Genomic DNA, 24,321 nt, shown 5'->3' with positions numbered 1-24,321 from the left:
TCAGATATGTCGAGACAAATGCCTGATTAATAATCCTAGTTTATTCTGTTGTGAGATTTCTGATTTTTGGAATGTGTTCTTGGATCTATCTAGTGATGGGTTTTCCCATCACATTAGTTCTTAGGAAGGGATTTGAGAAAACTGATAAAACTCTAGTAATCAGAGAGACACTGCAACCTATTGTCTCTGTTTATTATTAGAGATTTGAGTGGATGTATGTAAAAGATCTTTCAGCTCAAGCAAAGCTGACACATATAACTTCTCAGCTCTCTTCCCTGCTGGTATTGTTTACTTTGTGTCCAAGGTAATGTGAATAATACCACATCTATTTAAATTAAAAAATATTACACAGTTTGCTGAAAAGTTAAGCATCTTTGTATGTGAAATATAAATTGAGTGCAACACTTATTTTCACTGGAGTAGGGGAGTAGCAAATAACAGATTTTAAATACTAAATTAAATTGCCACATTAATGCTTAAAGTATGGTTATGAAGAAACAATGATATGACTCATAAATATTCATATGCTTAATTCCCATAATCTTTGCTTCAACTTTTTAAAAATTTGCTTTATAAAAAGGACTTTATTATAGTATATGCTATATTATCAACTATTCTGGTTTGATCTTAATTAGATTGACCAGGGGGGAGAAACTTGTATTTTTGGCAGCTTTATTTTGTTTTTTTTACATTGCTATACTTTTTTATATATTTTAAAATGCCAGGTTACTCATTCATTGTCTTTAATGGTGAAAATTGTTATGCATTTTCTCTTTTTAATTAAAATCATTACTTGTGTAGTTTATTCATGTTTATGTTCTTTATATTTTATATAGAAGGCACATTACCCCCATACTTTCTCTTCTCTTTGTCTCAGAATTTTAGAATATCACCTTCTTCTCTAATCACTGTCTTCTAAATTAACAAATCAGCATCATTAAAAATACTCCAATGACAAAATATTATATGACAACTATACTTCAATTAAAAACAAAAGTCAAGGATTAAATATTTAAAAAAAAGACTCTTGTGATGTCTTTCAGATCAGTTTTACTCAACAAATTTGGATAAACCTATGATACCTAAGGATACTTTAAGAATACAGCGAAGTAACTGAGTTGGAAAGAAAAGAGAGGGGGACAATAAGTTTCCAAAAAATGTTTAGATGATTCTATTTTTTCAGTTTATTTAGGTATTTTGAGAGGGGGGAGGGAAAGAGGCAGAGGGAGAGAGAGAATCCCAAGCAGGCTCTGTGTTGATCTATCTCACAACCTATGAGATCATTACCTGAGCCAAAGTTAAGAGTCAGATGCTTGACTATCTAAGCCACCCAGGTGCCCTTAGATGATACTCTTATTGAAAGACACTAAAATAATTGTTTTCCAGTCACTACATCTCCTGCAGATAGTAAGATGCAATAAGCATCATTTGGGTCACAGCAGGATTCTAACGAGTTAACAGAATTCTGCCCTAGAATCAAATTTTTAAAATTGCATTTTAACATTTTCTTTATCTCTACACTATTCGAAGATGCTTTATGTCACTTAATTTCTCTGATTTTACAAGCAAACTTGAAATTATTTTACTGCCTCCTAGGTTAAATTTCAACATCTTGTACTATGTTGAGACATATGTGCTCATGTTGGAATCATCTACTCTGTTAAGTGGTGTCACTCACATTATCATCCCAAGACTCATGTGATGCATTTGTGCATAAGAGTGACCCTATATTTCACTAATTAGTTAACAAATATCTTAATTTTGGATTTATTTTTACTAGTTTCTATATTATCTAAATTACAAAAAATTGATTGCTTCCTTTTAGAACTTATTTAAAAGCCAGATAATTTTACAACACAATATATAAACCTGTTTTTCTCATTTTTTGTGAGCTTTGGGAATAGTTTTTCTTTCCTGTATGTTGTTTTGATTTTATATTCATTTTACATACTGTTTGTGAATATCTGCATGTTTTTAATTTATATTTGTGCTATTTATCTTTTTGTGATTTTAAATGCTATCAAATTTATTGTTACTTATGAATGTAAAACAAGAAAATTTTCTGTGTTGATATATTGGTAAAAAAACATGGTTCTCTTAGATAATAATGAGATGGGTGATCCTGGGTTCACTTTCATTTGATAATAATCCAAGCAAAGGCTAAAGATAGTGGCGCTCTCGATATAAGAAAGCTGTTGCTAACCGTTAAGAGAAGACTATTCTGAAACTCATTTCCTTGGTTGTCATTCTGATGAACCTCTTGTTATTTGACTGTGAAGTTAATTTTTTTCCCCATGTAAAATTGCAAACAGGCATTTTATTTGATTCTCTTGTGCTCTGTGTCTTTGCAAGTGGGTTATATCTTCTTAATTTGTTCATGATAGAAAAAGGTAGTATGCAGATTTCACAACAAAAATCAAATCTGAGCCTTCCTTATCTGTTGTTTTCCATGAAGGTTCATTTTGAATCTACCTGAGGTACAGTAAGCTATATTTTATGAGGCTCAGATAATCAGATGAAAGAAATTGTGTTGTGATAACTAGTCATGATCTTCCAAGAGTTTTCTTTCCATTAGAATTACTTTATAAACTTAAAGATAATCTTGGATCCATACGTTATACCCCTAGCTTAAATTTATAGAAGGCATTGCTGCCCTTTTTAATATAGAAAATATGTTTTCTGGGACCAATAATCCCCATTAAATTGTAAGGTCCTAATGTCCCGTTTTTAATGGCTGAAGTATATAAGATCGAAAGTAAACATGTAGCAATAAGAGACAGACATTGAGGAATTAAGCTTAGAAACTACACCACTATTGATCAAAATGCAAACTGTGAAATTTTATTTTTTAATATTGTGTATAATTAAGCAAGAGTGTGGATTTGACTAACTTGCAGCTTTGTAAATATTTACAGTAAGTTTGGAGTATTGCAACTAGTGCTAACAATTGTTTAGCGACTCCGGATTTCTCAGGCTTCATAACAGCCTCACACAGTTTGGCTTGGAGGTTTCCAGGAACAGACACAGAGCAATGCATGTGTTCCTCTGTGATCAGGGGCAGGCAGCCAGAGGCTCAGATTTGCTGATTTCAATTTGGCACTAATAAATAGCCACCTGGCTGACTGCTAGTTATAGCTTTCACTATATAGAAGGAAATGCTTAAAACATATTTATATATTACAACATTGTCTTTAAGTAGTCCCCCGGATAGTTTGGTCTCATAATCTGGGACTAAGGATGAGATATAGAAAGTTAATATGTATACTTGGAAAAGAGCAAGATTTCCATCATAGAGCTACAAGACTTTCCTTAAATATGATTACATTTATCATTGATTCACAAAGAATGCAGGAAGAATATCAAGCCGTAAGATATTCATTTGTGAAGTTAATTTGAACCCAGGTCCTTTCCACTTCCTAAATGCAAATACTTTTTGGAGAGGTTTATATTATCCAGCATTAGCTTAATACTAGGAAATACAGTCTATTCTCATTAATTGAAGTGGTTGTGTTCTATAAAGTCTCTGAAACATTGATTTAAGCAAACATTGAACTCTTGCTTGTTGGAAAAATACAGGGGTAGATTCCTGTGGGCCTTTTGTCACAACATTTTTGTCAATGAATCAATATATAATTTTGTTTATGTGTGTTTCTGTTTGAAGACACTGTATTTAATATATATTGTTGATTCATTAACATTCATTAGCATTAAACTCATGACTAAGAGCACTATAACTCATGACTGAATGAAGCTTATCTAACACATATATTTTCTCCCTAAGGCACATCATGGCCTTCTTGTGCTTGAGAACTTTAGACAGCACTTCAGCTGTATGCTTAGAGCCATTTTTAAAGAAAAAAATCATCAACATCAAGTACAGAAATGCAAAAATGAGTCACAAATAGACATTGAAAAGGACACTTTTGCCAGGTATGAAGCTAAAATAAGAAAGCAAAGTGTTGTCATTTTTAACCTAGGCTGGGAATGTGTGCATCGGGCAACTGAATTTTTGTGCTGCTCTGTATCTATCTGCACATGACCCCAGAGATTTTTAAATTGCAAGTATCAGTTTTAGGGTTACAAATACATTTTAATGAGTGGGAAAATTTGCAAATTATGAAATCTGGAAATAATGAGGATAGATTGTGCCATATGTAGACAGGCAGAATGATATTGAAATGTGTTTGTGTGTGATGACTGCATGGAGCTTCCTCTTAATTATGGGAAATAATTATAAACTTTTTAAGCAGGAAGAAATCTTAGGATCAAGTAGGTTCAAATTCCTATAATACATGGAATTTTCTGTAAACTATCCCTGAAAAACTAATATCAAATTTAAACTTTAACATTTACCATGATTGGGACACCTTAAATTTCACAAGCAGATTATGACTCTTAGCTGTTTTAATGTAAAACCTGTATTAGTTGATTCTATTTCTCATCTTTTAAAGCTATAGAGAACACATCCTTTCCTTTTTTTCACAGAAAACAAAATTGTAGAAATTCCAAGGTTTCTACAATGCTGATATATTTTACGTGAAATCTCTTCATAAAGTGACTTCTTAATATGTATTTTCTATGCCTTCATTCAGTTTGCTGAATAAAAACAAAAAGCTGAATATGAGACTCAAGTATAAAGTTTTAAAACCTTTTATTATAATTAAATATAAATTTTGGTTCAATATCTACATATGAATTTATTGATACAAATTCACTTTTTCTTCATTTGCTTGGTCCAAATGCTTTTTTGAAAACACACACACACATAGGTAGTTGTGTGTGTGTGTGTGTGTGTGTGTGTGTGTTCATACACACATATATATATATATATATATATATATGTAGATAGATAGATGCTTTTTACTAATCATTTTTGTCATTCTGGGGACATTACCAATAGGAAAACAAAGTAAATGACTTCACTGATGAAATTTGATCTTACAGAATATTAACTTCATATGATGTGCTAACTTCATGATCAATGCACTTTTCTCTACTTTTTGCCCACAAAATAAGAGACATTGTGGAGTTTCTTATTGTTACAATCATATTAATATAGATTACTTAATCTATACTTGTACTTTTAATAGACACATTGAGATAGATAAAAATATAACTCTTTAGGGTAATTTATTTGGATTTCTATGTCTCGTAATTGGCCATTTGGTGTTCTTTTTGTTTCCTTGCCTCCTTTCTCTGTTCATTTAGGTCTTTGATTTCTTTTGAGTTACTAAAAAGATTTTTAGATATCTGTTTTTGAGTTCAGATCAAAAATTATTTTTTCTGTGACCATATTTTTCAACATTTTAAAGTTATCTTTTTCTAATTTTATGTGTATACTATCATCTACCTACCTATCTATCTATCACTTCTCTATCTCTTGGAGCATAACTATAAGAGCCTATAATGCCAAAAATATGTTAACTTGTTTTTTGACAAGTTCATTTTATTTAAGATAATAATAAATAAAAAAATAAAGGTAATAATAGTTCCAAAGATCAGGAGAGCAAGTTTTCTTTTGTCACAGAGAGATGGTCATTTGTCAATCTGAATGACTGTTTCCATATCTCTCCAGTTGTGAATGGTGGCTACTTTTTTTACAGAGGTATATTAAAGACAAATGAGATAAGACTCATATCATTAAAAGCATGACAATTACTTCTAGAAAGAACTAGTTGATGCTGATGGCTTGATAGAGGAGAGAAACATTAAATAACTTTAATATTTAATATTAAATATTAACTAACTTTGAAAACTGAACTACTTTCTCCTTTGAACACTATTTCACATGAAATTTAAAAATGGACTAAATTAATCTTGGTCCATTAAGATTCCTTAAACAAAAACACCATAGACTGGGTGGCTTAAAACCTACATTTTATTTCTCATAGTCCTGGCAACTGAGAAGTCCAAGATCATGGCATTGACAGATTCAGTGTCCAGTAAGTAAAGACCTGCTTTCTGGTTCGTACATGGCCTTCTCACTATAACCTCACGTGGTGGAAAGGACCAGGAATCTCCCTGGGGTCTCTTTTATATAGAGAGTCTCTCTTATATATAGCCTTCATGAAGGCTCTACCCTGATGATCTACTCACCTCCTAAAGGCTCCATTTCCAAATCCTATCACTTTGGTCATTACATTTCAACACTTAAATTTTAGGAGGACAACCTCATTCAGCCTGTAGCACCTACCTGTACCCTGATTTGAAATAGTTAAGTGCCTTTAAATATCTGATTAACATGTGCAGAAACATTCAGTTGTATAAAAACTGCTAAATGTTTTCCTGATGTTTCAATCTAGCCAAAAGAAGTTGCGGTGACTTCTTTGACAAATAAGTATTTGTTAGGTAAATCAATGCCTTTTAAACGTCATTCTGCATTATGATATATACTCTGTTGTTCAGATCATAAATTCTTTTTCCTTAGCATACTTTGCTGAATCTGATATTTATACTAATCTAATTTCATGTATAAATATTTTCGGTGAACTTTTACCCTAATTATTGTCTATATCAATAATATCTTTTTTGGCCATGTCCCTTGCCTCTTTTCCCTGTCTCTGCTATCTGTGTGTTTTATTCTTTCCCCAGGGATGCTTCTCCTTTATTTCTGTGGTACCTTACTGTTATGCCCCTTGGTGTTTTTCAAGGTTGCACCTCCTGCTGTGCACTATTATATACATTTCTGTCAGTGAGTGACAGCAAAAAGGAATTTCCTAGACTCTTGATCTTGTTAAAGTCAGTGATACAAAGACCAGCATTAGAATCAGTTTTACTTTATTGCCCACCACAATCAGAAACAAACATATTGTAAAAGCATATAGATTCATTCAAAAGAAGCAGAGGCTGACCAGTTTTCATATATCTTTAAAAATTTTGTGTTTCTAGAACTACAGATTATTTAGATAATAATTTGCTAGAGTATATGCTTCCCATTTTTGGTCTTTGCTTTTTATTTATTTGCAACTTTGGCTTTCTAACAACTAAGCCAGTGAACATATTAAAGTTGAAAGTGTTTTTGTGTAGAATTGTTTAGCAGGATTTCTAACGAATCCCTTTTACATGGCTTTCCTTTGAGAAACTTTATCACAAGAAAGATGCACCTGTTACCCACAACTTTTGGTGCCTAGAAGTGCCAAATATTAAAAAGGGTGTTCTAATTTTTCATTAAAATGATTTAGTCCCAGTCTGAAATTTATGCTCAGTATATTTGGTACAGAATGGTATAATTTCTAAGATTAAAGGAAAACTGGCTTTAGATTGTTCCTTTTTAAGAAGTATATAACGCATTTTGTCACTATGATCTATTGTTACTGTTTTTTTCCAAATATGATTTTTTTTCAAATGTATTACAACTTATAGGGCTAGAAGTTTTGTGGAAAATCTAGAAAAGTGACTGGAAGCATTAGAAATGCTAGATGGCTAAGACAGAGTATTCACCATATTTGGTGAAAGGTAAGAATCAGATAACAAAATGGAATCTATTTTTGCGAGTATACACCTTTGTTGTAATCCATTAGGCCATAACAATTAGCAAGTTTTGTTATTACCAGTCTGTTACAAATATGACTTAGACTAAAAAAATGGTTTTTTTGGTGATTTTTCTGCTATGATATACATATTTCTTACATAGTATTGTGCAATAATGAAGGCCTCCCAGAGAGTGCCTTGGTTTATTGTTATACAAAACCTCTTACCTTATGTTGAAAACTCAGTAAAGAAAATATGTCTAAAATCCTAATTTTAAGCATTAGCCCTGGAAAAGAGATAGGGATTTATACATTTAAACTTTTATTGCTTACCTTATGGCCTTAAAATCGATGGTTTAATTTACTTGTGTAAGTATGTTTCCTCATCCGTAAAATGTAGATAATAAGCTAATTTGAATGTGTAAATGATAATTATACCTCTGAGTTGTAAAAGTAGAGATCTATGTACACATATTGATAATATTTGCATGTAGGGTAAAATAATATTTCAATTCATAATCTTTTAAAAAGTTTTAACTTAAATTTTTTTAAGTTTTTATCTTTATTTTTGAGAGTGACAGAGAGAGAGAGAGAGAGGGAGAGTAGGGGAAGGGCAGAGAGAGGGACAGAGAATCCTAAGCAGGCCTCGCATTGTCAGTGCAGAGCCCAGTGAGGGCGCTTGAACTCACAAACAGTGAGATCATGACCTAAGCCAAAACCAAGATTTGGACATTTAACCAACTGAACCACCCAGGTGTCCCCAGTTCATAGACTTTTAAATAAGTAGTTAAGTTGCCAGTTGCCTTTCTTCTATAAAACAGGGTTGTGGTAACACTATATCTTGACATAATTAAATTATTGATTGCTGACAATATGAAGAAGTTAGGATTTTTTCTTTCAGTTGGTCATTGTTCTTTATCCAAAATAACATTTTTTTTTTCAAAAAATTGTCCAAGCTATTTAGAGTTATGGTTGTAGAAGAAGGAAGGGAAGCAAAGATTCTTTTGTTAATTAATATACACATCACACAAAGAGCCTTTTCTCATTCTACACAGCCATTCTAGAATTATTTTCCACTAGGCTCTTGTGTCTCACCAGAGCAGATTCAGGCAGTACTCTTTGTTCATTAAATATAATAAGGTTCTATTTTCAAGAAACTTATCCTTTAAATAAGTCATTGAGAAAAATAAACAGAGCAATTCCAATGGAAAGTCACACTGCCATGATAAGGCTAAATACATTAAGACTAAATGTGAGATGCCTAATCTAGATAAAGCAGCCAGCTAAATTAAGGACATTTTCTCAGCTGGTGCTTTGGATGAGTCACCTTTAGCTAAGTCATCTTAGCATCTTTAGGGCTAAGGTTGAACAAATGGGCAACTACTTGAAGGCCATGAAGTAAGAGATAAAATTCAGGTAGCCAGTTTATCAATTAGTTTGATCCAAGATTTGATCCATTTCATGGATCTTAAGCCATTGTAAGTAGCTTGATTTTATTTCAAAGAATATGAAATGGTGCTTATAGATTTTAAGTAATTCTAAGACAGACACAGTCAATTTTGTCTTTTAAATCTTTTGCTGGAAGCAATTTGGAGGGCTGACTAGAGGATGGTTAAGAGAAATGTCTGGGGAAAGTAACTTGGTATGTCCACGTTGAGGTGGCCAGTGGGCAGAAGAGTGCTCTGGTCTGAACGTCAGAAAATATCTCAACCTAATATCCTGCAAATTATTTCATGTCAGTTGTAAATTTATAGCCTCTGGAATAAATATCTGGATTACCCTTATTTCTTATTTTAAGTGTCCTTGGTAATCAAAGATTGAAGAACTCCTGATTTGACACCACTGTCTCAGATTCTAATATTCTGGAGAAGCAGTTAGAAAACTTCCTAAAGCCTTTTAGTAAATATTTAGGCTTCCTGGCCTTACAGTCTCTGTCGAAACTCCTCAACACTGCTGTTGTAGCTGGAAAGCAGCCACAGACAAATGTAAATGAATGGATGTGGCTGTGTTCCAATAAAACTTTATTTACAAAAAGAGACAGATGGGTCCCTGGCTGTAGTTTGCCTCTTGGATCATGGCTAATAGAATTAAAACCACAATACTTTAGCTTCAGTACATTCAGTGGACAGAATAGACCTTTGACTTTTTCTCTTTGTTTTCTCTCTTTTTTTTGTAATTAGTCATACTATGGGTCACAGACAAAAAGACCAAATCAGACAGAGATAACACAGGACATATCTACTTAGACAATTAGAATAACAGCATTTTATGTACTCATGCTGATGAACCAGTAGCATTGTCTATGAATGTGAAGTTCAGAGACGGCATACATAACATGAGTTATTTTACCAAAAAGCAGATGGTTCTAAATTTAGTAAAATATGTAGCTTTAAAAAATATATATATACATACATGTTTGACATTCATTGAACTGATTTAGATTAGGTCTTAGTTGTTGATGCTATTGTTATTTTCCTGTTTCTTAATGAAATTGTAGGTTATATTTTTCAAATACAAACTCTGAGTGGTTTAGCAACAAGTTTTTTTTTTTTAATTTTTCAACTTAAAGTGGGATACAATTATGATTTTACCATTAAGTTCTTTTCTTCTGGGGATTTTTACTGAATAAGAGTCTAATATTACTTCTAATTGCAGCTCTATTAATAAATACCAAAGAGAATGCTCTCCTACTAATATGTATAGATGTATGGCCAGCAGAAGTAATTGCAAACAGTCACAGGAAAAGAAATGCTTTTAAGACTTTACTGAAACACAGATGCAAACAATGTGGCATAGCTGGAAAACTGTGAAATCGAAGCAGTCAGCAGATCAACCTTGCTTGCAGCTTTAAGGAATATTCTTTTCTTAAAAACAAACTTGAATTGACTCTAAGCCCCAAAGAGTTATGAACAGAAACAAGTCTTGAAAAGAGGGATGAAGATTATAATCAAAGAGCATATTTTGTGTGTGCCCAGTGGGGAAAGCACTTTGGCAACTACATTAGCTTTTGAGCCACACAACCTTAGATCACATTCACTGTCAGACAGAATGTCTGCAAACCTGGAGAAAAAAGAGTCTGTTATTTTTTTTTCTAGTGGGTACGTGGAAAAGTACAAAAAGATAAGGTTGGAAATGTTTTTCTTTGAATTACAATTAAATATATGACTTATTCTAGTTTGGAGAAAAAGTGAAATTTCTTGAAGTCTAACTTTTTGAAATGCAATTTCTATACCTAGATCTCTGGATGTGTCTTCATAATAAATGCCAGGAACATGGTCAAGGATGAAAATACATGCCTGGTTTGGTTATCCCTGGTTTAATTAACCTTTGTGGAGGATAAAAGTAATATTTACTGAAAGCCGAGCTAATATGTGTACACTGAGATACTTAATCTTATCTTCACCAGTACATTTCAAAGTTAGTATTGAAGGGTTGTTAATACTTGTAAAGAAACTATTATAATATTAAAACTATTAAAATGATAAAATATAAAAAGCAAGTCACCCATGCCAGGATTTCATTTGTCTACTCTGTTTAAATATGCATGTCCTCTAGTGTTTCTGAAATTAGCAACATAATTTATCTTACTTCATCTTGGCCATCATACATCCTTGCATCAAATATCCCTTAAAGTATTTTCCCTCTGCCAATTTGTGTCCAATAATATGTTGCTTAAATCTGCAAGTTTAATGAATTTCATTCTTTCTACATATTTATTGTGCATATAATTAGTGCTAGCTCTATATTAGAACACCAAAATCATTCAATTTCTTCATGACAATACCTCTTTTCTGAGAGGAAGTATAAATGAAATACTAAGAAATATGGGAAAAGGTCAAGAGAAATCCATTCATTTAACAATATTTTTATCCCCTAACAATATTTTTATCAGGTACTCTGAAAGGTTATGGATACAGAAAGATGAATGTGGCACAGTATATCTTTTTTTAAGAATGTCCAACTCTAGTATAGAGGTCAGCAAGCTTTTCCTGAACAGGGACAGATAGTGAATAGTTTAGGATTGTATTATATATTATAGTTTCAGCGACAACTATGCAATATTGCCACTTTTGCACAAAAGCATCCATAGACAATATGTAAACAAATGTGTATGACTAATATAAAACTTATTTACAAAAACAGAAGGCCATGTATGGGCCAATGTCCAAAATTTATCAACCATATATAGGGACATATGAAGAAGTTATTAAATTTAAATGTGATAGCAGTAGATTGGAGGTGTTTAAAGGATGTAGAGTTTATCTCTTCAGGAGGATGCTTTACACAGAATGTGACATTTTAAATTCATACTAAAATAAGGTGTAGAAATTAACTAGCTAGAAAAACTAAATAGCAACAGGTGTAAAGTCCTGAACACAAACTCAAAAAAGACCATGAAGTTCTTAAATATGGCCTTGGAACACAGCATATGTGCCTAGAGGTGAGGCTGGCCATTTTGTTGGTGTTTCATATGGAATACTAACAAATTTGGTGTTTATTGACTAGCCATCAATGATGTTAACAGCAAGTGAATGATATGACAGCTGTGTGTGAGGAAAACACTTGTGGTAAGAACTGGAAATGAAAGTGCCTGATGGCAGTCACTGGTCATGCTGACTTTGTCACATGAGCTAATGGAAATGCAGAATTTCTGGGAATTTGAAAGTAAGTTTGGATGTTCCAGAAGATTTCAGAATGGATAAATATTTCTAGATAGCTGTCTCAAAGGAATAAACCTAGCAAAAATCCATGTCTCTGAGATCAGCTGGTTCAGGTATCTAAGATGCTGCCCTTGGTGCATGCAAATTACGTGTGCAGATGATACCAACCCAGAATTTACTTCAAATTAATTTTCAAATGATGTAATAAGAGACCCCATAGCTAATCCCTACCCATATGTATTCATGTGTGAATGTTTCTATTCCTTCTTATATTTATTATATATATAAATACATTATATATAATTATATATATGTATATATGATTTTGTTTTTATTTTATGTTGAAAATTTAGATGTCAAAGAAGAGCATATCCTAGCATATCCACTTTATTCCCAGTCAGATATGGTCTCATCTGATACCATGATGGCAGTATACTCATTTGATTTTCAGTTGGATGTTGAATTGACTTATATTTTACATTTAACTTTCCATACTTGGTTCTAATTGTAAGGGTGCTTCTTGTTCAGCTGCATACTGGGCCTACTTATTCTGAGTCTTATTGCTTGACAAGGTTTTAAACTTCATGGGGAAGTCTTGAAAGTGTATTTTTCATTATATCAATGAGAAGAAAAACTATAAGTAAGTAGGGGCAGAGAAGAGACAGATGTAGAAATCAAAGGGAATGGAAAAAAGCGGACATACACAGTAACAAAAAGAGATAATACTTAATTGACTTCAAGAGTTCAAAAGGAAAACACAAGGTATTAAAGACGTTTAAAATGCATTTTTTAATATACAGAAAGTGTCTTATGTCCTTGTACAAATGCCTTTTTTTTTTTTAACATAGCAAGAAAAGTAGGCTTAGGCTCACATTTTCCATCTCAGTACTTGTAGAATGGAGATGAGCCTGAATAAGTATAGCAAATGAGAATTTTAGTCTGCATTTCAGATAAAGGGTAGCAAGGAAAAGAGCAAGCAAGGTAGTAGCTGAGATTAGGGGAAAAGATAATATGAAGTAGGTGAATTCATTGTTGGGATGTCCATAGTTGTAGCTTTCATTGCTTGTGTATAAACGTTTCTAGTGTATCTGCGTGACTGAATCACCCTAGATGTCATGAACATTTAATCTCAGATTGTAGAGTGCACAGAGAGATTGAGAATAAGTGAGCCTAAGCTTTCTCTCCCAAGGTTCAGCATTTCTTCCAGTATATAGGGTTTCTCTAGTCTGTTATTTTTAATCCCTCCCTCATGACTCAGACACCTAGAGATGGAAGTGAGTTCAAAAGATTCCTAGAGAACAATATATGTGAGTGATGGGATCTGAGTGGAAGATAGATTTTACCTGAATGATGGACCTACTGAGGTCAGAGCTCAAGAGGAAGTCAGAAGTCCTATGTAGTAATTTGAGAATTATAACTACCTACATGTGTAGATTTGGGTAATTCACTTAACCATTCTGATCTTCATGTGTGAAATAATAAGACAGGTTCAGATGATATTGATTCCAATCACTTCATTTATTTAATTTTTTAGTTTGTATTTAAAATTCCTGTTAGTTAACATACAGTGTAATATTAGTTTCAGATATACAAGTCAATGATTCAACAGTTACATACAACACCCAGTGATCATCGCAAGTGCACTCCTTAATACCTGTCACTTATTTAAAATACCAATTCTCAGCCCTTGGTAATATCTTATTTTAATTTAATTATAAAATTCATTATCAGGTAAACAACATTAAAAGATACTATATTCATTATCTCAACCCTCCAAAAGTCATAGGATGACTTATTGACACTGAACAAAGGAAAACTAACCTAGACTTTCATTTTTTTATGAGAACCCCTCATCACATTGGTAAATAGAGGATGTCCCAACAGGGATTTTGAAGAAAATAATTGAAAACTTTATTTAAAATGTAAAGATCACTGAAGAGTTTTAGGTATTAGTGAAGGTTGAATAATGAGTAGAACTTGTATTGAAACAACCCAGCATCCCAATATATTACCACATGAGAATTGTAAATTTAATACAATTTACATAAAAAAAGAATATAGGTTATAAAGCATATAAAGATAGCACAAAAATGAGATTAATCTAACCTAATAAAACAACAAGAAAAAGGAAACTTAATAGGATGTTTGATACAGTAAATAGAATGTATAATACAGGAATACCAACCTTCTGTGTTTTATTATACACAGGTGTCTGCACTATGAAGTGAACAGAATAGCTTTAGCCACCTCAAATCATGTTAAGGAATAAGAGTACTTCTACCACTAATATTCCATGATTCTATTCCTGATAGTCAAGATGAAGTAAAATAATGTACCTCCTGATTCCAAGCACTTAGAACTCTATCAATTCTTGGCATTAAATTTGCCTTGAGGACAAAAAGAAAAAAAAATTATTATATACCTTAAAGTGTCCTGCTTTGGGTTGACTTTGACCCATCTTTGTTTCTCCCTTCCTGTGGCAGAATTTAAAGACTGCCATATGTGTTTTAGATAGTTGATCATTTCTTTCTTCCTATATATACTAATTCATATTACAATGGACATTACAAAAATGTTGAGGATTTTCTTGTAACCTTCCCGAAACATTTTTCATCTTCAATTTTCCAAAATCACTCTGTTTATGCCACTTTTGGCATTCCTATTCAGACCTGCAATTGGTATAGTTACCAATCTATTTGATTCATCTGTCATTGTAGCCCATAAGTTTATATGTGTCTATTTATCTCTTTGTTCTCTGCACCAGTTAGCAGGAGGCTTTATTCAAATAGTACATATTTTAATTTATCGACGTAAGGTTTCCAGGTATTGTTTGCTTAGAGGAAGGATTTTAATGGAAACTTTTTATTGCACAAATTTAGATTTAATTATGGATAAGACTAAGGTTCTTGAGAGTGAAATCACATATAGCATCAGAAATAATTGTAAAACTTAAAAAATAGTGAACCTATGAATTCCATGTAGCCTGTTGCAGAATATAGTAATTTATTTTGGAAGTAAGATATACAAAAAAACCCCAAAAGTAAACATTGTTTTACAAAGATTAAGTAGAATTTAGCAATCTTCTGACTATCAGAGAAGGAGCACAGAGAATTTTAAATGTATCAAAGTGCAACACATGCTTGTTGTTTTAAGCAGAAATACTGTTTACATGTAGAATATATTCAGCTGTAAAAGATTAAATTATTGATTTGACTCTTGAACTCTACTAAAGAGACAAGTTTAGCCATTGAGATATAATGGTGAAGAGTATGTATTTCTTTATCTTTTAAAGGGAGAAATGTAAAAATCATTTTTCTGCCATGACTTAATTATGGGTAGTTTGGATGCAAAATATGAAAACATTGTTACATCTATCTTTGTTATAGTCAACATTTAGAAATGATGGTGGTTAATCTGTACTTGGGCTCTGACAACATTAATGGTATATTTCCTGTAGTAAACATGAAGGCTTTTCTGGTTTCTTTACACAGTGTTTAATTCTTTGCAAGGTTTTTTTTGACCTAATATGGTTTAATTAAATTTTTCAACTGCCTAAGATTTTTATTACTTACAATACAAAATAGCACATGTGAAATTTAAATGTATATATGTGTCCGTATATATATACGGTTGTTTAAATATTTATATGTATATCTTTATAATATATTATTCACAATATGCAAGACACTCATGTTTATTTAAAATGAATTAGGTGGTCACATGAAACTTTCTACAATATTTAAAGGATTCACTTAATTTTTACTTTCAGTAATAAACTATACAGCCATTTAAATGTTTTATATGCATTTACATAAAGTATAAAAATGATATAAAAACATTGTCCTTTTTTCTAAAGAAGATATTTCATATTTATAAAAATGAAACAATATTACAAATAATGAATTCAGTTAAAATTTATTTTTATATAAACAAATTGTAAAGCATCTGGTATTGACATTAATATAATCCTAGTATTATAGCATCATTTAGATTGATGAAGCCAATTATCTGCATTGTTGCAGGAGAAAAAATATTCCAAGATTGATTTATTTGATATACACTATACATTTATGTTTTACTAGCAAAAATATAAGATTTTGAACATTAAAATTAAGGTAAAATAAAATTAAAAGTGGTTTTTAATTTTCTAAGCATTTTTTAAGATAAAACTTTGGCATAGTGAGGGATATATCATAATGTTGATTTATATAAAATTTATTAATACATGGCTTTAAAATTCTATGATCTGAGCCATTGTGAGGATTACTAGAACAGCGCTGGAAATAAAAAAAAATAACAAGATTTATAGGATCATGGAGAAGAAAAACTTACAGTCTGTCTTTGGCCTGTAGCAAATCTAAAAACTGAGTTCAAGAAAAGACAAGAAAGGAATCTGGGAAGAAGAATCTATTTTATCTTTTTCGTATGACCTGTGGCTTACTCCTGTTATGCCCAAAGAGCTGTTGAAAATTCTCTATTTCTGATCTTCACCTACACATTGAAACTTACCTAGAATCCTTATTTTGAGAAACACTAGAGTAAATAGAACCAAATCCTTAAAACATTTTATTTATTTATGACTAATAGAAAATTGTATTTACTTAGAACATTCAGAATGTCAGCTTAACAGTTGCAACTTTTTTTTTTTTTTTTCAATTTCAGGGTGGTATTCAGTTAACAGAACACCAATTGTTTCCTGTAAGCTGCCTCAGAGACAACTGAATATGAAAAAACTACCATCCTCATATACAACTAATTTGTGCTATGCACCATCATGAACCTGTTTAAATTTACATACCAGTTTTACAACCCCCACTCTGTCCTAGGCATGGCTAGTGGCTACTGAAAATACCACCAGGACAGGGCTATCTAAAGGCATCTTCTGTAGTGTGCTAACTATACAAAAAAAGATACTGTGTAGTTTAAAAATAAATCTTACAGAGCCTTACATTTCATTTTTTTTTTCTTTAATAGGAATGCATTGTGTTCAGGGGGGTTAAATGCTTTATAGACAAGAAAAAAGAATTGAGCTAGAATCAACTTATTCATCATCTTCATCTTCCTCCTTTTTCTCCTCTTTCTTCTTTTTCTTCTTTTTTTCAGCCTTGATGACTCCCTTTTTTGCTGCATCAGGCTTTCCTTTAGCTCTGTATGCAGCAATGCCCTTTTCGTATTTTTGCTTCAGCTCAGCAGCCTTCTTCATGAGGCTGCTTGTCATCTATAGCAGAAGAAAACCACAAAAAGGTCGAAGGAGTGCATTGGGTGCATTGGGATCTTAGGACTCTTTCTTTGTTTCCCCTGTAGGTGGGGTATGTTTTCATTTACTCTTTCACAATGAGAGTTGTCTGCCTTTGCCATGTCTTTTCCTTTCTCTTGAACAGACATGGTCTTTCAGCTCTCTGAGCACTCCTTAGACAACTCAGAGAAGTTGACTGAAGCATCTGGGTGCTCTTTTTGGCAAGTTTGCATGAAGAATGAGAATGGTGACATTTTGCCTTTTGGCTTCTTAGGACTTCCTTTGCCCCTGTTCAATTATTTTCCTCAGTGAGGGACAGAATCATCCAACGCCTGCCTGGAATCTCACTTGCCCCAGCGCTTTCTCTATGTACCTCAATTTACTGCAGTGGCCATGAGAGTGGAGCCAGGTGCAGCCTCAAAACATTTTATATTAAAGGAAAAGGAAAATAACCCACAATTGTTAAGGTGTTATGAGAGCCAAGAAGTCAAATCTTTAGAAGTAAGGGGTTGTAATTGCTTTTATTAAGTAAAGGTTAAATTCTTATAATGTAAATGTTAATTTTGAGGATATTTTATTAAGGTGGTAAATTGAATTTGCAATCAGCAAAATCCTTTTTAAAATGTACATTATTACTTTTATCATAAATAGGCTAATGGCAAAGTTTCTATGTATCTATGCATTCTGTGTTGTTACCTGTTGCTGCATAAGAAGTATCCCAAAATATTTATTTTCTCACACAGTACCTGAGGGTTAGTGGTCTGCCTTGGTGTAGGTTTGCTGGTTGGTTTTGGCTCAGGGTCTCTCACAAGGTTGCAAAAGCTACAGTCATCTCAAAGCTCAAGTGGTTCTTCCAAGCTTATTCACATGGTTGTTGGCAAGCTTCAGTTTGCCATAGGCCTAAAGATCCTTACTGGTGTTTGGCAGGAAGCTTCAATTACTACTCATGAAGACCTTACTCAGAACTGCTTACAACATAGCACCTTGCTTCTCCCAGAGTAAGAGGACAAAAAAGAATGAGCATATCTGAGATGGAAGCCATTGTCTTTTATAACATAATATAGGAAATATCATACTGTCACTTCAGCTATGTGCTATTAGTCACACAAAACAACTCTGTGTGACATAATTTGGAAATGTCTACATAAAGATGGGAATACTAGAATATAGGAATCACTAGGAGCCATTTTGGAACCTGCTTAGCATATTTATTTCATTTTATATTTACTTCTTAGAAACACAAAATCATCTTCTACAGTTTTTCATAGAAAATGTTTTGCAGTTTGATAATATAGTACTTTATTTTTAAAATTCTTTTATCAGGGCATTACGTTTTTATGTTACACTATATAAACATGCATATATATGTATATGTATGCATATATATATGCATATATATATAGAGAGAGAATTTTATGCAGCTTTATATTGTCTTACGTAAACCAGAAAAAATATTGGAATTAATTTCTTTTTTTAATGTTTATTTATTTATTTTTGAGAGAGAGAGAGAGTATGAGCTAGGGAAGGGCAGAAAGAGAGAGGGAGAGAGAGAATCCCAAGCAGGCTCCTCATTCTCAGCACAGAGCCTGATGTGGGGCTTGGTCTTGTGAACCATGAGATTATGACCTCAGCCAAAATCAAAAGTTGGCCGCTTAACCAACTGAGTCACCCAGGTATCCCTGGAATTAGTTTCTGTGAGTGAACTGTGCATTAGAAATCCATGGCACTGTGAGGGTCACCTGGGTGGCTCAGTCGGTTAAGTGACCGACTTCAGCTCAGGTCATGATATCACAGTTCGTGGGTTCGAGCCCCTCATCAGGCTCTGTGCTGACAGCTAGCTCAGAGCCTGGAGCCCGTTTCAGGTTCTATGCCTCCCTCTCTCTCTGACCCTCCCTTGCTCATACTGTCTCTCTCTCTCAGAAATAAATAAAACATTAAAAAAAAAAAAAAAGAAATCCATGGCACTGTTGAAAACTAAGTTGACAAGTTATAATTTACTAAAGTTTTATTTCCTTATTTTTTCACTATCTAAAAACTTACTTATCTTCTGATACTTCCTCAGGATGAATTTGTTTCATGATTATCTAACTTCATGCAAGTTTTAACTGCATCCCAATAAGCCACGTATATACTCTCAAGAATATATATTTAGACATTTGGAATTTCAATTATTTCTAAAACAGTATCTTACCTTGAATGCTCTTCTGAATAAACGAAACTTTTTTAAAGAGTAAGATATTATGCTAAGCACTTGAGGAATACAAAGACAATTATTATAATGCCTGTGCAGAAGAAACTTTTAACTTCTTAGGGAAAGACAAATTCACAGGAAGATTTCATTGTTTGGTTGAACTAATGTACACATCATAAGGGAAGTAAGTGCAAAATAAGTGCTTTATAGGTTCAAGGAAGAAGGTTTTCAAATAGCTTTTGACAAGGAGAGGAAAAAAATATGCATTAAAACTCCTTTGAGTTACACCTTACAGGATGATTAAGGTTTTCAAAGGAATTATCTAGAATGGTGTTTCCCAGATGCAGGTTGTAGACCTAGCAGGAGTGGAAAGGTCTAGAGCATATTTGGGGAATACACTATTGTATTGCTTGACTAAAACATACCAAATAGGTCTGATATGATTATAAAGGAATCTCTGAGAGTATTGGGAATGATTTTAAACACTAGTTTGAAAAGTTAGTCCTTAATTAGGGAGGAAACGGAGATCACTTTTGAACAAGAGAGGCCAGAGAAGATATGTGCTTATATTAATCTAGGAGCATATATCTGAATGAATTATAATAGGAAAAGGTGGGTGAAAATTCATTAGTCAAAGAAAGAAGTCCAGAAGAATGTAAAGTAACTGTAAGCAGAGCAGATTTGCTATTACAAATATAGTACAATGAGGACCTAACTTTGCATGTTCCCAGTGAGAATGGGAAGAGGGAAGCTGAAGTGAGAAACATGTGTAGACACCAATTACGTGAATAAATGCATTTCTTTAAATATTTCATTTATTTTTGAGAGAGAGAGAGACAGCATGAGCAGGGGAGGGTCAGAGAGAGAGGGAGACACAGAATCCAAAGACAGGCTCCAGGCTCTGAGCTAGCTGTCAGCACAGAGCCTGATGTGGGGCTCGAACCCACAAATGTGAGATTATGACCTGAGCCAAAGTTGGATGTTTAACTGACTGAGCTACCCAGGCACCCCAAATAAATGCATTTTAATGCACACAAAAATTAACATATATGTGTATGTGTATATGTATGTATATATATGTTACAAACATTTCTAAACAACTGGAACAATTGGAAGAGAGAGAAATAAGGAGAGGAGCTGGCAGGATTAATTATTAGGTTGAATATTAGCCCAACAGATGTAGGATTCAGTAGACCCTCCTTTGCACACTTTAAACACAAATAAACACCTGTTAATATGTGTTTCAAGAAAAACTTGAAACTAGAGCCAAACACCAGTTTTGAATAAAGGTAAATTAGGGCAAGTAGGAATATAAATAGGTAAGACATGAGTGGAAGGGCACTGTAGAGTGAAGAGGCAAGCTCAAGGGCTGTGTCTATCATAGAGATGGGGTAGTAAATAACTGGCAAAGAGTAAGACGGAGCATTCAGAGAAATAGGTGTTTTTTTTTTTTTTTAAATAATATACCTGAAATCTAAAGCATTTGAAGGAGCAGGTAATTAGCAACTTGTGATGACACAGAAAATTTTAGAAGGTGGACAAATTAAAAAAAGAAAAAAAAAACATGGTTGCTAATTCTTTGAAAGTAGTTGTAAAGAGGACAAAGCGTACAGATTTAAAGGAATAACTACTAAGCAAATAGAATTCCTGAAATATACCACTCTTCGATGAAGCATAGGTGAAAGGAAGAGGGAATGTGATAGTACAGGGAGACATGAAAGTTGAAATTGCTTTGGATTTCTTTGAGGTCGCAACAGATAAGGTCTGAGGAAGAATGTCATTTTCAAAAATATTCCCAAACTAGCCCAGAGAGTAAGCATTCACAGAAGCCACTTTTATAACAGTCTTCATTAATTGAGGACCTGTAGTGTACCAAGCAAACTCTATGTTATTACTGAGAAAATAGTCCTGTAAAGTATACAGAATACTCCATTTACAGTGAGGATTTTGAGGCTCAGAAGGATTAACTAACCAGTCCAAAATCACATTCCAGTAAGAAGTAGACAAAATTCTAAAACAGCTTTCCTTCAAATCACTAATCCTAGCTGATAACATACACACACACACACACACACACACACACACACACACACAGATCTGAAATGACAGGAACTCATAACAAAACTGTTTAAACTGTGTACAAATGTAATCGTCTCCCAAATGGAGATACCATGGCTGACTAATCATTGAGCTTTGAAATACAATATATTTTCTGGGACACTACATACATTATTTTCTTCTCTTAATAAATTGAAAAGGGGGCTAATATAAGGTAAATATAAAAACTGGTGTGCCTAGAACTAACCCTAAACTAAGTAGTTGCTGCTTAAAAATATCAAGATTGTTATGGCAACCACATTGCTGGTGGTTTTAGTGAGAGATATTTTGAGTTCTGATTGAAAAATATCAAAAAGGATGCTATGCAGTATAGCTCTTTAATAAAGTTAAGTATTTTTTACTGATATCTGCTATAAGATTCAAAAAGAAATGCTTTGGCTGTTTAGATCAAAGTTTTCCAAGCTCAGTAATTATGGAACAATTTAAAAATTAAGATAAGTACTCAAATATCATCAGTAAGTCATGAGGTATAATTCACACATCAATCATATTTGAAGTAAAATGGTATTATGCATACATTCATGACTACAATAAACAATTGCATTTTATTAATGATCTTACTTTACAAATGGATGAAACGGAACTATAAAAAACATTATCTGATTAAGAATAAAAAGTACAGGATGCCTGGGTGGCTCAGTCAGTTAAGCGTCAACTTCAGCTCAGGTCATGATCTCGCAGTTCATGGGTTTAGGCCCCACACGGGGCTCTGTGCTGACAGCTCAGAGCCTGGAGGTTGCTTTGGATTCTGTGTCTCCCTCTCTCTTTGCCCCTCCCCTATATGTACTCTGTCTCTCTCTCAGAAATAAATATTTAAAAAAGAAGAAAAAGTACAACACAATGAAGATAAAGAAAAGCATCTTTCATTTTGCATTTTTTATTATAATACTCAGTTTAAAAATATCACCTTGGAGGAGCCTGGGTGATTCAGTAGGTCGAGCTTCAGACTCTTGATTTCAATCCCAGGGCTGTAGGATTGAGCCCCACAGTTGGGCTCTACATTGAGCATGGAGCCTGCTTAAGATTCAGTCGCTTTCTCACTCTGCCCCTCTCCCCTGCTCATATGCTCTTTCTCTTTCCTTCTCTAAAATAAAATTAAATTAAAAAATCACATTTAAAATGAGAACATTATTCTATGTCTCTATCACATATCACAGTAATATTAAGTATGAGGTTAACAAATGATATAGCATCTTATACATGTGTATGTATGCATATATAATACATATGTATATATGTTCAAATACATTTTAATATCATTGCAGCATAAGATAAAATGCAATTTTCTATAGTTATTGTGTAGCAGATGGGAAAACAAGAACTGTACATTTTGGGTACTTCTCAAACCATTCAGGGATTCATCTTATATAGTTTTTTTTTTTTCTTTAGAAACAAAGCTGCTTATATCGTCTCCACAGTGAAATGTCCAAATTTTGTCTTTCTGTTTCTATTACAATTTGAAAAGCACTGGATCTAGCTTTTCATTTTCAACATGGATTGCCAGTTAGTTGGTAAATGCTTCTGATACATCAATGAACAAATGTAACACGTTAGTGCATTGGGTGATTTTGCAGGCTACATCTTGGAATTTATCAAGAATGCAACCATTTCTGAACAGTATAAACATTACAGAATAAGCCTAGCTGTAGAAATATGAATAAGTTTTTTTTTCCCTCAGATTTAAAATCCACTAAAGAGAAAAATATTGCTAACATTCTTTTGTGGTATATTTGTAAAGTTCCTGCTTACCTTCTCACAGAACTCAGTTTGACAATTGCTAATGGAATTATGTTGTCCCACTGCAAGCATCAAACACCCATCCCATCCATTCTGTCTTTCCATACAGTGACTAATGCATTCTAACATGTTCTAGTTCAAATACCATGTGTTTCTGTCAATGTTCCTAAACTACTCACAAAGGGAATAAAATGACACAAGAACAAAATGGCTTAAGCACCAGGGGCTTATGGAAGTTGATGGATAAAAAGATGAGGGGACAGCCTGATATGACAGCATGAGAAACAGTGCCAGAGTAACACTGTCTTCTATATTTGTTCACTGGAATTCCCATGAGAACAGTCCCCTTCCCCAAATCCCCAGAGGCAAATGTTTTAAGCATCATTGTTCTTTAGCACATATTTTACCCCGATTGGGTAAAATCTATAACTTGGGTAAACTTTACGCTTGTAACTTCAGAGCCTAAGATGACTATAGAATAATCCTGATTTATGGAATAGCAATGTGAGGAATGGTCCTCTTTGGGTCTTTCTTATTTTCCTAGCAGTCTTTATATTTAAGGTCAAAGGTACAGAGATCGATCGTGCTCCTCCAGAGAAGTGTTTCAATTGTTATTTGGTTCTCAAATTCCACAAATAAATTGTCTTCATATGTCATCATTACTAACTTCTTTTTCCTTGCTTCTTTGTTTCTTTGTTTCTTTCTTTGTTCCTTTCCTTCCTTCCTTCCTTCCTTCCTTCCTTCCTTCCTTCCTTCCTTCCTTCCTTTCTTTCTTTCTTTCTTTCTTTCTTTCTTTCTTTCTCCTTCCTTACTTATCTATCATCTATCTATGTATCTATCTATGTGTCTATCTCTATCTATCTATCTATCTATCTATCATCTATCTATCTATCTATCTATCTATCTATC

The 24,321-nt window shown here is 33.2% G+C and overlaps 1 pseudogene; it reads right to left on the bottom strand.

The window, feature by feature from the left end:
* Positions 1–16,910: 16,910 nt before the first annotated feature.
* On the bottom strand, positions 16,911–17,662 carry LOC120224176 (annotated as a pseudogene).
* Positions 17,663–24,321: the final 6,659 nt, after the last annotated feature.

Source organism: Hyaena hyaena, unplaced genomic scaffold, assembly GCF_003009895.1.
Source record: "Hyaena hyaena isolate Hyena2069 unplaced genomic scaffold, ASM300989v1 scaffold_1122, whole genome shotgun sequence".
Classification (NCBI taxonomy): domain Eukaryota; kingdom Metazoa; phylum Chordata; class Mammalia; order Carnivora; family Hyaenidae; genus Hyaena; species Hyaena hyaena.
Note: the sequence above shows the minus strand (reverse complement) of the source record. Positions and strands in the feature narration are given on the sequence as shown.